The 17,803-nt window shown below is 28.0% G+C and overlaps 1 non-coding gene across 1 annotated transcript; it reads right to left on the bottom strand.

Annotated features, from left to right (window-relative positions):
* Positions 1–1,463: 1,463 nt before the first annotated feature.
* On the bottom strand, positions 1,464–1,570 carry LOC112535440. Its single transcript, XR_003079569.1, has one exon. It is a non-coding gene; the product is annotated as a small nucleolar RNA R71 (small nucleolar RNA).
* Between the last annotated feature and the right edge of the window lie 16,233 nt (positions 1,571–17,803).

Genomic DNA, 17,803 nt, shown 5'->3' with positions numbered 1-17,803 from the left:
ATTTAGTTAAGTTAGAATAGTTAAGAGTTGCAGAAGATAACTCTCAAAAGTTTTGTATTTTGAGGGGGACTTTGCAAAAGTAATCTCTACAATTATTGGAGATTAGATACATAATAATATACACATTTAGTCTGTATCTGTCCATTATTCATCTCTCCACATTCTCTATAGTTCATTTTTCACAAACATTTCAGCATTAGTTTTCATTATTCTTTTAAGAACTAAGAAGATTTTCAAGAAGTGGAGAATGAGGACCAATCATCTTCATACCTTGAAAGATTCTAGATTTCAAAGGAGCTTTTACTTTCTATTTTATTTTTATGTCTTTCTATTTAATATAATGACCATTGAATTAAATATGTCAGACTAGTTTCATAAGTATTTAGTTTAGTCTTTTTGCTTATATATAAATCTTGTTATTTATTTAGTTGATGAATGATTTTTTTACCTCCATATTTTTGTTAGTTTCAATTATTGTTATTAGTTGACCATCATATTAATATAATAATAATATTTGTTATGAAATTATTTAGGTTGAATGTATTAGAGACACTATCTTTACTTCAATCTATGTTGGTAGGAAAAAATTTAGTTGCATTGTTAGTTTGAGTGGATAAAAGAAAAGACACATCACCATCTTATTTATTAGATCTGAGCTTAAGGGTAAAACAAGCCGATTGCTAATTATATGGCTAGGTTAAATACTATTTTTTTATCATATATAGTTTTCATACATCATAATTATTGCATATTTATTTTATAGTTTATTATATTTATGAATATTCTATTTTTTTATCATAAAGTTTATTTTTGTTTTATTGTGTTTTGTTTATGTGTTTTTATTTGATTTTTATATTTGATTTTTAAATTTTAAATCTAAAATTTTATTTTGATTTGTATACCTAGCAGGAAAACTAAATCAGGTGATTCATTAATTCAAAATTCCTACAACTTGAGATCAGCTGTTAAAAAGGCAAAAAATGATCAAAAAGTAGAGAGTGAGTTCGTACCTCCAAGACTAAAATAAGAAAACTTTGAGAAAAAACTAAAGAAGAGTTAGAAGAAGAGGTTCAAATAACGGTGAATGATCAAAGACAAGTAGCAGCTGAAAGGTGAATGGTTATAAAGGATTATGCTCGGCTTATAACAAGTAATATTACTTCATGTATAGATCTAGGTGATACATCTATAAATTATAAACTTAAGAACATTAATTTTAATATACTTCCTTCATTTTATGACATGCCTAGTGAGGATGCATTAACATTTATCAGGGAGTTTTATGCTATAGTTCATACATTTCGATTATCTGGATTAAATGAGGACTAATTAAAGATAAGATATTTTTCTTACTCATTAAAGAAAAAAGTAAAGACTTAGTTAATGACTTTTCCTCCTAATTCTTTGAGAATTTGAGATAAAGTTTATCAAAGTTTTATGAGTAAATTTTACTCACATCAAGAGACCAAAGAATTAAGTTCTCTAACTTTTACCAAAAGGATGTGGAGTCCTTTTGTGTAGCATGTGATCGCTTCAAATCACTTTTATTGTAATGCCCACACCATGGATACCCACTTCCATTACTAAGTAGTCATTTTATGATAGGTTAACACAATAATATTAATGTATGGTTGATAATGCAGCTAGGGGTGCTATGTTAGAAAATATTGCTGATGAGGTTTATGATATCTTTGAGATATTAGAAGCCAATTCACAATAAAAGAGTGTGAGAATAAAAAGAGTAGGAGTGAATGAAATTGTCTCTAATAATAAGATGGCTATGCAAATAGCTGAATTAACTAAATAGGTGTAATTTATGGTTGTGATGCTAATGTTTGCTCATCTTATGAGAATTATGCAAGAAATCACTACGAACAGGTTAATTTGATGGAATTTTATTAGTCTAGGAAACTTAGGAATAATGCATATTCCAACACCTATAATCTAGGTTGGAGAAACTATCCAAATTTCTCTTGGAGAAATAATAACTAAAATCCATCACAATTATCAAGAAACTAAAATCAGCCTAATATCAAAACCAAGAGCCTCAATACCTGATTACTTGGTTAAGAAAGGTAAGCTATCAACAAGATCTTCAAGTCTGACCCGAGCTCCGGTGTATCTAAACCAATGATTAGAAATAAGGCTGAGTACGGATCAGTCCAATTCAGTTATCTATAAATCACCAGTACCATACCAAACCTTGATTCTTTTAAAGTTGAAGATACCAGTACCATATCAAACATAAAAGGATCCATACCGTATTGTACCAATTTTTACGGTTAAATACAGTTCGGTTCGGTGCTTTTTTGGTTCTAAAAAATTTTAAAAATACAACTTTAATCTCATCTTTAATCAAATATATATAGAGAAAATATGATTACCAACCTAAAAAAAGTAGCATTAAAACCTGAATTAGAATTGCAATCACATTCTTGAACAACATATTTTATAATTCAGTCACTTGTAAATATAATAATTCATTCAATGTTCAAATATAAACTATTAAAATATATGTTACTGCTAGCATAAAAATACTTTACAGACGGCAATCATTAAAATAAAATATTTTTCGTAGTTGCAGCCAACAATCTACCCAGCAAAATAAAAATAAAAAAGTAAAAGAAAAAAATACCCGAGATTGAGCAATGGCGGCACAATTATGGGAAGAGAGAGCGCTAAAGAGGAAGACGTCTACGCAAGCCAATTCTTGCTTCTGCCTTTCTGCGAGCCAATTATGTGTGGCGCTAAAGAGGAAGACGTCTAGGCTAGCAAATTTCTCCTTCTTCCTTTTGATTTTTTGTTGAGAAATTTGCCTTAGGGATTTTGTCTTTCTGAATTGAAAATTGAGAGGTGCGGCGGTGTGTTCTGAATAGGAAAACATCTACGCGATCTAATTTCTTCCTTCTTCCTTTTGATTTTCTATCTAGAAATTTGCCTTAGGGATTTTGTCTTTCTGAATTGCAAAATGGGAGGTGCGGCGGTATGTTCTAAAGAGGAAGACAGTGTGTTCAAATTGTTAGGTGCAGACTTGTAGTATGTGGTAAGAAAATGTATTAGGGTTTAGTTAGTAGATAGTAAATTATAAATTTAGTATTATAGTAATGTATATTAGTATTAGTATAGTATATAATATATTAATATATACTTTTTTTTTACAGAGTATACATATTATAGTTACTTTTAAATGTAGTATTTTTTTCTTATTTCGACAATAATTGTTTGAATTATTTAAAATGATAAATATAAAATAATTTTCTTATAGAGTATAAAGTATTTTATAATATTATAGTTATTTTTAATAGGTATCATTTATATAATATAAATAATTATTAATAAATATATGTGTAAAAATTTGGTTCCTGGTATGGTCGATGAAAGCTGGATCGGTAATATGCACTGCAGTTTTACTAAAGAATCAAGTACACCGTATAATAGTAAAAATTCGGATCAATTCAATTCGGTTATAAAAAATTTTGATTATTTGCCTCGGTATTTTTTCATTCTGTATCCTGGCTGGTAAGGAATCAGAGATCCATGCTCAGTTCTAATTAGAAAGCATTGGATGAAGACTTTGTTATGTGCTCTGCTCGCAATAGCTTTTTTGCTCGGCTCCATCAACCATTGTCTCAAGTACATCAAAGCTCGGGTAAGACTTGAAGACCTTATTGATAGTTTATCTTTCTTGACCAAGTTATCAATACCTAAGAAATCAAAACCCTCCATCCCAAAATCAAGGACAAGCCCCTCAAAGAAAAGTAAGTTTAGAGGAAACAATCCAATCTTTTATGACAGCTACCCATGATAGGATGGAGAGGAATGAGAGGAATGAGAAGAAAACTAATTCCATTGAAGCTTCAATAAAGCGATTAGAAACTCAAATTGGACAAATTACTGAAGCTGTTCAAGAACATAAGAAAGAAAAATTGCCAAGTCAATCTGAGCAAGCTAATGTTATCAGAAGTATGTTAGCTTATGCTAAGTTCTTTAAGGAGCTTATTTTCAACAAAATGAGATATGGAAATAATAATAAAATAATGGTCTCTGAAACAGTAAGTGTTTTTCTTCAACAATAACTACACCCTAAGATGAAAGATCTCAAGAGCTTTACCATTGATATTACAATGGGGGATAAGGAAGTTGCAAAAGCCATATTAGATTGGGAGCAAGCATCAACTTAATGTCTTACTCAATTTATGCATAAGTTGACTTAGGAGAATTAAAAACCAACCACAATGTCTCTACAGTTACTAACAGGTCAATAAAGTATCCAAATGGCATAGTGGAGGATTTGCTAATTCAGTAGGTAAACTGATAATCCCTGCTGATTTTATTATTCTTGACATGGAAAATACACTAGCAAGAGATAAGGAACAAACTATACTCCTTGGTAGACCTTTCATGGAAACTACCAAAATATTTATTGAAGTGCATAATGGGAAGCTGACTATGATAGTCTTGGGAAAGACTGTAGAATTTAAAGTATTTGATTCTCTAACTTTATCTCCTAGTATTTTAATTGATGAATGTTAATATGTTGATTGTTTAGATTATTTTATATATGAAACATATTTATAAGATAGAGATGATAGGTCAGAGGTTGCTTTAATATTGGAAAAAATAGAGGAGAACATAGATGAGGAAGTCCTAGACCTTCATGATAAATTAGATGAAACTATTCCAATATCATTAGATGAAAGTATCAATGAAATTTTAGATTTTTCCTTTGAAAATGAAATAGGGATTTTTAATGAACCACCTAAACTTTGAACTTAAAGAATTACCTAAAATACTTAAGTATATCTTTTTAGGAGAGAGAGATATATATCCAGAAATTGTAGCACTTGATCTTTCCCCTTTTGAAGAAGAGGCAACTATTAAAGAGTTAAAGAGACTTAAGAAATGAATTGGATGGGGGATTTTTGATATTAAGGATATTAATCCAACTATGTGAATTTTGGTGAGGTCATTTTGGTGGTAAGAAGACAACCTACAAAGTTCTTTAACCAAGTTTCTTTTGGCTTTCATTATTTAAGGATGCTCATTTATTTTGCACAAAATGTGACAGATGCCAAAGAAGTGGAAATATTGAAAAAAAAAAATTAAATGCCTCAAACTTTTAATCTTACAGTTGAATTGTTTGATATTTGGAGTATTGATTTTATGAGACCTTTTCCACCTTTACATGGCTATGAATATATATTTGTTACTGTTGATTAAATGTCTAAATAAGTGGAAGCAATTGCTACCCAAACTAATGATGCTAATATTATCTATAAATTTATCAAAGATAATAATTTTTGTAGGTTTGGAACACCTAAAGCAATCATTAGTGATGAGGGAATCCATTTTTGCAACAAGGCATTTAGTGTTTTACTTAAAAAATATGCAGTAACTCATAGAGTTGTAACTCCTTATCACCCACAAACATCAGGCAAGTGGAGGTAAGCAATAGGCATATTAACTTAGTACTTGAGAAATCAGTTTGCCCATCTAGAAAAGATGGGCTGTACACTTGAACAATGCTCTTCGAACATATTGCACGACTTATAAAACACCCATTGGAATGAATTCTTATAGGCTAATATATGGCAAAGCTTGCTATTTACCGGTTGAATTAAAGCATAAAACTTATTGGCTATTATAGAGCTTAACATGAACTTAACCAAAGCAGGAAGAATGCCTATCGCACTTAAATGAGCTAGAAGAAATGTATAGTGAGGCATAGGAGAATACTAAACTATACAAAGAAAGAACCAAGAGGCAACACGATAAGATTCTACTTCATAAGTCTTTTGTCTCTAGAATAAAAGTTTTATTATTTAACTCGCGTTTTAAACCTTTTCCAGTCTAGCTTAAGTCTAGGTGGAATGAATCTTTTGAAGTAGTAATAGTATTTTCCCATGATGCAGTGGAATTGTACAACAATAAGACACAAGAGCAATTCAAAGTGAATGACTGACATTTAAAGCCTTATTATGAAGAATGACATGTGAAAATGAAGTGGAGTGCATTGATACACTACCAACTTCAGCTCAATTCTGAAAATGTCTTGCTATAAACAATAAACTTAGCATTTGTATATTTAGATTTTTAGTACTTTTAATATTTGTGTTCTATTTTTCTTTAATTAAAAAAAGTATTTTTATTTTTGCTTTTAGCAACTTGCAAGTGATTCACCATTCCAACCTCTAAATAGATTTTCAAGTCCAAAATTGGTCCTTCATGTGGTAACATTAAATTTCATTGCTCAATATTGTACTTAAAATAATAGTTGAATTTTGTGTATCACATATTTTAATTTTATTATATGCTTAATGATAATATTATATGGCATATAATTGTAGAAATTTATTTAGAACTAGGATTTTAGTTTTCCTCCAGCAATTAAGAAGGGATTAAACTAGATTAACTGAATCTCATATTAGTGTGAAATAGACAAAATTAGCTTCAAGCATGTAATTATTATATACTTCAAACTTTAAAAATGTAATAAAGCTACTTTAAGCTTTAAGAGTTTGATTGAGCTTTAACTAAAAGCTAAAAGTGCTACATATGTATCTTGCTAAAACAACTATATATATATAAGCATGATTTTAGTTTTAAGTTTTAAATTTTATGATTTTAAAGTTATTTTCTTAAATTACAATGAGCTTTTAGTTTTATTTTTTTATGAAAGAATAATTTTAATTTCTTTCATCTTTAATACCATATTAATTGTCAATTAATATTAATATAACTATATTCGCCTCCTCTATTAATTTTATATCTTATTAATAACTCTTATTTTTTCTATTGTACTAATTTTATGTATTATGATCTCCCTTTTGATAATTGAAAAGTTATTAGTTGTTACCACTACTATTCTAATGTAAATTATTACTTTGTCATTCATATATTCTATATTTTTTTCCATCTTGATAATTTTTAAGTTATTTATACTTTTTATATTTATTTATTAGACAACTATTTCTAATTATAAATTAAATTAAACATAAAATGTAATAATTGATATAACAATTTGTCCGATGAGGAAGCTTAAAAACTAGTTAACAGCTAATTGAATGAACACATATATAAAAAGGAATAAAGTCCAATTTAGCCATTAATTTTATTGTTTGAGTTCAATTTAGCCATTTTTTTTTAAATTGTTGGACATTTTAGTTCAAGTTTTTACATATTTAGCTCAAATAAGCCATATTTTTTACAAAAATGAGAGAGTGAGTTATACACTCCCTAGAAAGAGAGTGGATAGAAAGAAATAAAAAAAAATATTAGTTTGTAATATTAATTTATTTAAATTAAAAAATATATATTGATATTTAAATAAAACACAATAAAAATATAAATATTGCCATAGTGTTCTTAATGTCTTTTCTTAATAATGACAGTGAATGAGACAAATACAGTAGTAGTGGTGCCGATAGCAATGGAGGTAAGAGTGGTTTCAGCGAAAATAATGGTGATAATAGCTACTTATTGTTTAATTACATTAATTGTACTAAAATTGTAAAATAGTTTTTAAATCTATTATTAATCCCTTAATTATTTTTTATTTTCAAGTGAGAGTGATTGTTTTTCAATATAGGTTAATTTGAGCCAAATATGCAAATGTTTAGACTAAAAAATCCATAAATTTAGAAAATGACTAAATTGAGCCCATGTGACAAAATTAGTGGCCAAATTACACTTTATTTCACATAAAAACATAGAAATATATGGAATTTATATAGTGGTTTAACACTCGATTATACATCGTTACTTACAAAAAAGGTTCAAAAGAAAATATACATTTAATGCCTCAACTTTTTAGACAATTTAATTAGATTCTTAATTAATCTAGTCAATTAATTTAGGAGTCCTTCTATAGTGCACCTGGTTTATAGATAAACCTGGAACTTTTTAACTATTAGATCAGTCATTATTTATTTGGACCATTAGATGAGATAGTTAGTAACTTGTTAAAGTAATCGTCTATTTAAAATGTGTTAATTTGTTACCTGTAAGACATTTTTTTTTTTTTTATAATTTAACATTATAATTTTGATTTTTTTTTATAATCGTCACTTTCTAGCTTCTCGATTAGCAAAAAACTTCCTCTCTCTATTTTATCTACTTTTTCTTCTTATTCATTAATATTGAAATTCTATTAGCAACCAAGATGGAAATGAATTGGTTGAAATCAAAACTAAAAACAAATTAAACTAAAAATGAAAAATCAAGCATAACTCACAACACTAAAAATTTATAATGGTTCAGCCAATACTTCCCTATATCCACTCAAGAATTCTCTTGAAATTTTTACTATCAAATAGAATTACAAATCTAACTCCATTTGTGTTATTTTATAAGGTTAAGAATAAACCCAAGTGTTTTTTCAAATGCTCACACTCTAACCCAAGTGTTTTCTTAGACTCACATTCTAACCCACTCTAGAATTTTCAATCTTAGTTATAAGAGCTTTTAGTCTCTTACCTAAACACTCAATCTACCCCTTCTGAGCTTTGAATACAAGAATTAAATACTTAACCCAAAGATTCAATCTCAAGCTTGAATCTTCAATACAAGATAAAAAAAGATGAAGATTTGAAGTTGTTGAGAATATTAAATACACAATGGGGGCTCAAAATAAATGCTCTTGCTTGATCTAGAATAATTAGAAATGAAGTTTAAATAGTTTTAGGTGAAATAGAGATGTTATACTCATATTAAATGTAAATATAGCTGATAACAACCTTTATAAGTACAACTTCACGGGTGGAAAGAATCATTCACGACCATAAAGCCTTAGTGTGAAAAGCAGGTTTGAAAAACTGGAATCCGTCATTGACCGTGAATAATTCTTCATGGCTGGAAAGATCTTCTTTCACAGCTGAAAAATTTTATTCACGGCTAGAACTTTGCGTTTCATAACTGAAAACTTTGGCTGTGAACTATACTGTGATTTTTTGAAGAATTGGAGAGTTGGTATCTTTCATGGGCGTGAACTTTTCTTCACAAGCTAGGAAGCCTCTCCTTCATAGCTCTCTACTTCATGGCTAGAAAGATTTATTCATGACCGTAAATTTCCATCTTCACGACTCAGAATGATGGCCATGACTTCTTCTATGGTTTCTTCAAGTTTTAAAAAGAAAGCATTCTTCACGGGCATGAACATTTCTTCACGGTTGTGAATCTTTGTTTTCATGGCTGGGAAGGAATCCGTAAATGCTATTGCCTTTTTTGCTGTTTGAAATGAGAATTCTTCATGGCTGAAAAATTTTCTTTACGGCTGGAAAACTATTGTTTCACATAAAAGTTCACAGGCATAAATTTATGTTGTTTTAGAAGAGATAATTCATTTTCCTTACACATAAACACTCAAACATAAAATTAGTCATTCTTAATTGTTTATGACCATCAAAATAAGATCAATAACCCTGAAGGTTCAACACATACTATTCAAGTAATGCTGACCAAAAGTAACAAATTGTATATTTTGTATATATACCTTTATAATATTACATTTTGATCCTTGATTTTTTATTTTTTTATAAATTGTGAGTTAAATTTTTAAAAGGAATTGATTAAAAATTAACAAATCGGTTTTGATATAAAAATATTTATTATATTAATATTTACTATTTATCTTTCTTTAGTTCATAATTTACAAAAAATACAGAATAAAAGATAATTATTATATTTTCATCTATTATGTCATTAATATATTTATTCATCAATAATATTTAATATTCTTATTAGTTATAAGGATTATAGTATTATATTTATTTATATTTTATAATATCATTACTAGTTATAGTAGTCTAATAATAGGTATAATATTATTATATTTATATTTAAATGTTCATTGATCTTAATATACAATATTTTGTTTATAATTAAAAACAATACAATACCCGCTTTACGATGAATTAAAAATATTTATAATTAAAATAATAGCAACAACGATACATCACATAGACAACAATAAAAAAAACTATAATTAAACAACTGTTAAACCAACTAGTCCAAAAGATGCATGCTTGACTAACAAAATTAAACATATAAATAATATTTAATACACCATTAAATCATTATTTTTTTTCTTAAGAGTGTTGTTTTACTCGCCATTAAAATTTAAATCAAAGTCCTTAATTTAAAAGGACCACCACAAATTTAATCTTGTCTTTTGGAACTAAACATATCTTGTTGTCTGGAGTGTTTCTTTCATCACAACACAAGTTCATCACATTAAAACTTGATCATTGGATGAATATTTATTTTACTTTTCTTATAAATATTTAACAAGAGAATACATGAGAATTAATTATTGATAACTGATTAATGAACTTAGCTATTAACAAAGAATTCTTGTCTCACTTAAGCTCTGTAGTATCTGTAAAATAAGTTAGAAAGCACCATACGAGATTGTTCGGTCACTCGATAGCTAAGTCAGTTAAGGTAGTAAAATTATAGAAAAATATCTTAGTTGTAGAAGATTGTATATACCTATTAGGCTATGTTTCAGTCCTTTATATAGAACTTAGATAGTTTTTAGTCCTATTAAAAGTAAAACTATGTAAATATGAAGTCTCCTAATCCTATTAGGATTAGTGTTCTTGATCGTATGGTAGTGTCCTAGGTCAGATCAGACTACTCCAGTAGAGTCTGACCATGATTTAGTCTTTTAGACTTCTAGTCCTTAAACTTGGACTCAATTAACCCTACCTTTCTAAACCATCTTTTAAAAAAATTCTTATATATAATTAGAAAAATTATATTACTCCAAACCTTTTGGAAAAGTTCTTATATATAATTTTTTGATAAAACAATAATTTAGAACTAATCTTCCAATTTAACTTTTTTCTTAACATGTACATCATGGCTATAACTATGTAACACGCACTATATCCACTAAGTTATTGAGTGACTTTTAAATATAAAATGATTTAATTTTTGACATTTTTCTTTTTTAACTCACTAATTCCAATTTAGTGTTTGAGAGGAACAATTATTAGACATACTAATTTTTTGAATAAAATAATTTAAAATAAAATAATTGTAACGAACCAAAAATAGATCACATGAGATATGATGTTACTTATCCTGAAATTTTTCCGAACTAAGCACGTTTAACTTTGGAGTTTCTACAACTCCACAGTCAAACCACCAAAAGGTACCTCATATGATTAGTTCCAACCCTTTGCATATATATTATCAATCATTCCCCATCCTGTTTCAATATGCAATTCAATTCATTTATGTACTCTCGTACCTTAGAGTGTTGCCATCCTAGAACCCTCTAGAAGCTACTCCTTGTCCAGACATCCTATATTTGCTCCGGTATCCACTTCCCGTCCTCATCAAATCTCTTCTCCTACAAGGCCGGTACGCATCATCATGCCCACCAACCGGCATCGGTTGGTCCTCGAACCACCAAATCTACTAGTTGGATCTTGTTCTGATACCATTTGTAACGACTTGGAACCATATCATATGAGATATTGTCCGCTTTGGCCCCCCACTAGCCTCACGATTTTGTCCCTTTGGCTGATTCGAGAATTTCTCAAGACATCACCCATCCTGAAATTTTTCCGAACCAAGCACGATTAACTTTAGAGTTCCTATAACTCCATAGCCAAACAACCAAAAGGCTTCTCATGTGATTAGTTCAAACTCTTTATATATATGTTATCAACCATTCTCCATCCCGTTTCAAATGTGCAATTCGATTCATTCAGGTACCCCCGTATCTTAGAGTGCTGCCATCCTAGAAGCCTGCCAAAAGCCACTCATTGTCTATGCATTCTATATTTGCCTCGGCATCCACTTCCCGCCCTCATCGGACCGCTTCTCTTGGCCAGACTGTCATATTAATCAACAGTTACTACTGACAAAATAAACACAAAATGTATTTTATTTTGTTTCGTAATAACCCAAATAATCATATTAATTGTCTTAATATAAATTTCATTAAATGTCAATCTTTTATCTTCATAATTGATGTCAATTGGGATGTTTTGATATTATATGTTCGGCAATGCTAAAAAGTGAGTAGTTAAATTATTAGTATACTTTACTTAACTACAAATAAATAAATAAATCTAAACCTAGATAATTTATTGTAACACTACTAATATTTGCTCATAATGTCATTAGTTTCATGAAGCCCCTATTATTACTTAATTTAGGTCATTTAATTTTAATAAATAATTAAATAAGATTTCAAGTGAAATCTATACTGATTAAATATATTAAAAAATAAAATAAAATAACAAATTAAAATAGGAGCCACGCTAATTAAGTACCCTAAATTAACTACTTTAACAGATTAAAAGTTTTCCTATTATTAAAGGTAAAAGATCGGATTTATAAATAAATCAGGTGCATCACATAATTTTTATATATTAATTTTTGAGATTTAAATTTTTTTTGACAGTATGTTTAATTTTTGACTCGCAGGATTTTTATATTAACATATGTATTATTTTTGACATATAAAATTTAAGTTTATGTGTATTTTTGTAATTTTTTTCTATTAATTTATTAATTAAGAAGTTACATTCCTAGTTAAACACTCATTCTAATCCTAAAAGATAACATATTACTAATAAATTAGTTTTCTAATTAGATAATGATTATTCTAAAAGGTAGCATATTAATTATATTTTAATATTATAGTAACTAATAAATTTATTTTCTAATTAAAGAATGATTCTAATTATAAAAATAATATTTTTAAATATCATATTCACTGATAAATTAAATAAAATAATTTTAATTTTAAAAATAATAATATCAATTATATTGATAATATAATTTATATATATTATAGTAATAAATAAATATTTTAAAAATAACTTATTGATAGTATTAATGTAAAGTTAATATTTATAAATAAATATTTTATTAATGTAATAATATAAAAAAAATTTAAAAAAAATTAAAGATATTTAAAAATAGTTAATTTACTATTATTTTTTAAAATTATTATAAATTAATATTAAATATTGAACAATTGGTTAAATTGTACTTATAAACTTAATTTTATAATTGAAATCATAATAACGGGTGTGTAACGTATGGTAAACGACTAGATAACTTTAATTTAGTCTGCCTATAAGATATGAAAGTATTTGAATAGTCAAAAACCACATTAATAGCGACTTTATGTGAGATGGAGTCAACTTTTGTAGAAGTTTTCTTTTAATGAGGTACAACTTGGGAGTATAGAATGAGGTGGCAAACCCTTTGAGTAACTTTATTGCTCATTTTGATCAACCAAAGTTGTAGGGTTTGAACCATTAAAGAGACTTGATAAATACAATAAGGATTTTGCTTAAATTTAGGATTAAGGTTTCGAATAACTAATCTTTCAATAACTTTTTTGTTTGTATATGGGAATTTGATGCATGAAAATCAATCATTCTTGTAGAGACTAAGTACATAATGTCAATAAATTCTGATTCAAATCTATAACAGTTAAGATAGTTGTTTCAGTTGTAACAACTTAAATTGTATTACTACTGTAATTATATATTATTTTATCTGTTAGATTCTTGTAATCTCTTCTATAAATTGTAATTACTGCACCAATCGATAAACAAGTTTCAACACAAATTCAATATCATTATAATGGCTACCTCAGCTTCTATTATGTAAAAGGCAATTAAGCAAAAGTCTTATTGACTACAGCTTTGACGAGATGTAACTAAATTTGTTAGGTAATTAACCCATTTGGTACTAACATTTTATATTATATTTCTATTTGATTTCAATTATTTAATTTTTTAATGTTTAATATCAAATTTTTTATTTTAGTTTTAAATTGAGTTATTAAAGGGATTTTAATCAATTTTAAACTATAAGAATATACTTTTAGAATTAGCTTCATTGGACATTAAATCATTAGATAATTTAATTTATTACAACTTGAGTCAATATTGGAGACATGTGTATTCTATCTAGCATGTTGATTCGAGTCGTCCTAGCAAAGTAGCCTTCAGCCTAGAAAATTCTAAAAAAATATTTTTATTTGGCTAACACAGCCACTAAAAGTTGACTGAAATTCTTTTAAATAACTTAACATGAAACTTTTAAAAAAAAAATTAAGTCCTTAAACCTTTTAATTTTATTTTATTAAGCATTTTAATTTTTATTTTATTTCATTAAATCCTTGTATTTTTATTTTATTTTGATAAAAAACTTGATAACCGTTAATTAAAGCAAAAATTAAAAAAAAATTTAATATAATAAATAAAAGCTCATAAAATATGTAAGAAGTTCTTATTTAAATAAAAATAAATTTACAATGTATCGATACAATAAAAGTAAAAATTCAGAAACTCAATAGAATAAAATTAAAAAGTTTATTGACAATGCATTTTATATAACGCAAGAGAATGTTTAATGCGGTTGGAGTAGCTAAACTGTTATTAGGGTATGTTTGACATTGCTGTTGCATTTTTATGTTGCAGTTTGCAAAATTGTTGATTAAAAATTTATTTAAATATTTGGCAATAAAATAGAAACTGTTGTTAAGTTGAAGTGTTGTTATAACTAAAATGGCAAAGAAGTATTTAATAATTTTTTTTATAAATAATTAAATTTCTTATAATTAATATAAATTATATAAAATTATTATAAATATATAAGGATGATAAAATACTAAAAAATGAAAATAATGAAATAAATATTATATTTAATTACTTAATAAAAAATATGAGATATTTAATACAATTAAATTCTATCGGAAATTAAATATGAGGGAATATGTGATGTGTGAATATGAAAACTAATGGTGTGTGGCGGAGACAGATGAGATAAAAATAGGACTTTTGGTTTATAAATTGATCATAATGTAATATTTTTGAACCGTTAAGAATGTCTTAAAGTAGCTGTTTATTTGCACAAAAATCCAATCAATTTCGAAAAGGAAAGTTATTGGTTATTTTTAGAGACTTGTACGCAAGATGTTTGATTCATCTTTAGATTTCATTAGCACATCCCACCCTCTAAATAATAGATGAACACACACAATCAAGTGAAGATAGATCTTTTTTTTATTATTATTCTTTTTATATGGGCTATCAGGTGATGTTATTTCAATGAAAATAGTGGTTTAAAGCCACTGCTTTCAATAAACTGCAACCCGAAAAGTATGGTCCATATGATGTTACAAGAAAAAGTTTATGATAATGCTTTCCTTGTTGATCTTTCTAACAATATATAGGCAGGGGAAATTGCCAAATCAATTCTATGTTAATTTTTAAAATTTTAGCAACATAGTTTGATAATAATTTCAATTTTAATTTCTAATAAAATTATTAGTTAGAATTTATTGATATGACTACAATTTCAATAATGATAATAAAAAATTAAAAATATTGAGTTAACATTAGAATTATTAATTTATTCTATAAGTAAAAAATAAATAATTTAATAACAGAGATTCTTCTCAAAATATTAATTTGTTTTTATTGATATTAATTTATTTTTGTTGGGGTTTAATAGAAGAACTGACAATCTAATCTCTTATTAATTCTTTTTGTCATTTATAGCAATAGTTAAAAAGTATTTTAAACTTTAAATTTTTAAAATTTCAAAACAAAATAGTAAAGGAGAAAATTCTCCGAGTGTGTAGAAATTAGTTAGACTTTAGTATTGATTAGATTGGATTTTTTTTTCTATTATTGAAATTAATAATTCTATTAAAAGTTAAAATTAAAATTAATATCAAAATATGTCACTAATTTAAAAAAAAAAATTAGAAACAATATGTGAAAGACGTTTAATGTGGTAGACTTGTCTCCTTTATTTTCTGCAAAACAAGTACAAAGGATTTGGATGCTCAGATAGACTCTTCAGGTGATCACCGATTACGAAATAAGCCCTTAAAAAATTTAATATGGTGTTATAACTAGTATAATTATTGGATCGTCATAAAGGAGACCCTTCAAGTAATCAACGATTACGAAATAAGACTTTAAAGGATTTCCAAAAATGGCTCCGAATGAACAAATTCCACTAGTTGACCTTGTAAATTCGGTGAAACCTATGCTCAGTACACCATTACCAACTCAACTCTCCTATTATTATAACACCTAGTTCAACACCAATTTTCTAAGGACGCTCATTGCTAGCTCATTTTCTTGGACCCTTACATTTTCCCAACTTAGAAACTGAGGGAGGTTCTATTTTTGTTACACCATCGAGAGTTGTGGTGGAAGATCCACTAGCATTATTCCCAATCCTTCAAATGACCCTCAATAAAATTAAGGATATTGCACTTCACAGTTCCAAGGCCAGTTGCAGCAAATCAACCGCAAAACCTTATCTTTGTCTGTTACCTTAGCACCACCTGTTAATTCTGCAATGAATCAAGACGATCCTAGAGTTGGGGTGAGGAATGCACCTCCTCCATCACCTCTAGCTTAGAATGGAGAAAACTAGCAGTGCAACACTAACCTGTAAACTGTAGATGATGAGGCAAAATCCCATCAACATATGGAAGCAGACACTATGAGTGTGGTAGCAATATGGGAGGAGAATCCCAAACTTAAAAGATAATTGCTAAAGGCAATGAAAGAGTTGAAAGCATCATATTATGATTTAGGAAAATTTATGGTTGAAAGGCCACCCTTATCCTTAGAGATAATGGCTAAACTTTTTTAGCTAAGCTCAAGTTACCAACCCTTGACTCCTTTGCAGGAGTAGGGGATCCAGGACCCTATCTTTACAAGTTTAGATGTCAAAGGTCACTTTTAGATTCTATTGATGCAATTATGTGCCATGTGTTTCTAGTACTTTGACAAATTTAGCTTTGAGATGGTATTTAGCGTTTCCCAGAGGATCCATTTCAAACTTCGAGTCTCTTTTAAAAGGCCTTTATGTTACGCTTCATCATCAATATGCCACCTAAAAAATGCGCAAATTTTTCTTGAGAGATTCAGTAACGAGGCAACCCAAATTAAAAATCTTAATATGGAGACTGCCACAGAAGCCTTGCAAGTAAGGACTCAGCTAAGTAAGCTTATTGATAAATTGCATACTAAAAAGCCTAACACCTTTTTAGAATCATGGTGATAGGTAGAAAGTATATGGAGTTGGATGAGGGGCGAAGGAACTAAGGAAAGACGGAAGGTTGAGCTTAAGAACTTGAAGCGAATAAATTCTAATAAGAAGTCGCCTAAACCTTGAGAAAGAGCAAAGTTTTACCCGCTTAACAAAATCCAAATCAAGGATACTTGTGTGGATCAAAGAAAATAAGAAAGGTATATTGTGCTCGAGGAGATGAATACAAATTCTAAAACTACTAGAGATAAGAGAAAGTATTATCGATTCTATAAGGATTATGGTCATAATACAGAACAACGCAGACATATAAAAGTCAAAATTGAAATGTTAATAGAGAATAATACCTTAGAGCATTTTATGAAGAGAGATGAAGAAAAAAGCAGTAGACATAGAGAAGCTGATAAACAATGGGAGAAAAAACAAGCTCTTGACAAAAAATAAGAACAAAGATCCAACAACCACAGTAAATGTCATATTCGGATCCCTAATAGCCAGTCATGAAAGAAGCAGACGAGAAGTGTTAACTATTCATAATAAAGCAAGGACCTCATACTTGGAGATTCGATTTGAAATAGAAGACATGATAAAGAAAAGGGGGCACCATAATGATGCAATGGTAATTTTGGGGTTACATCAATGATTAACTGGTTTATAGAATCTTAATAGATAATAGCAGTGTTGTTAATCTTAACACTTTGACTGCCTATAAAAGTATGGGAGGAACAATTATCAAGTTGAAACCATTTAC

This window comes from Ricinus communis, chromosome 10, assembly GCF_019578655.1.
Source record: "Ricinus communis isolate WT05 ecotype wild-type chromosome 10, ASM1957865v1, whole genome shotgun sequence".
Classification (NCBI taxonomy): Eukaryota; Viridiplantae; Streptophyta; class Magnoliopsida; order Malpighiales; family Euphorbiaceae; genus Ricinus; species Ricinus communis.
This window is presented reverse-complemented; position numbering and strand designations above follow the sequence as displayed.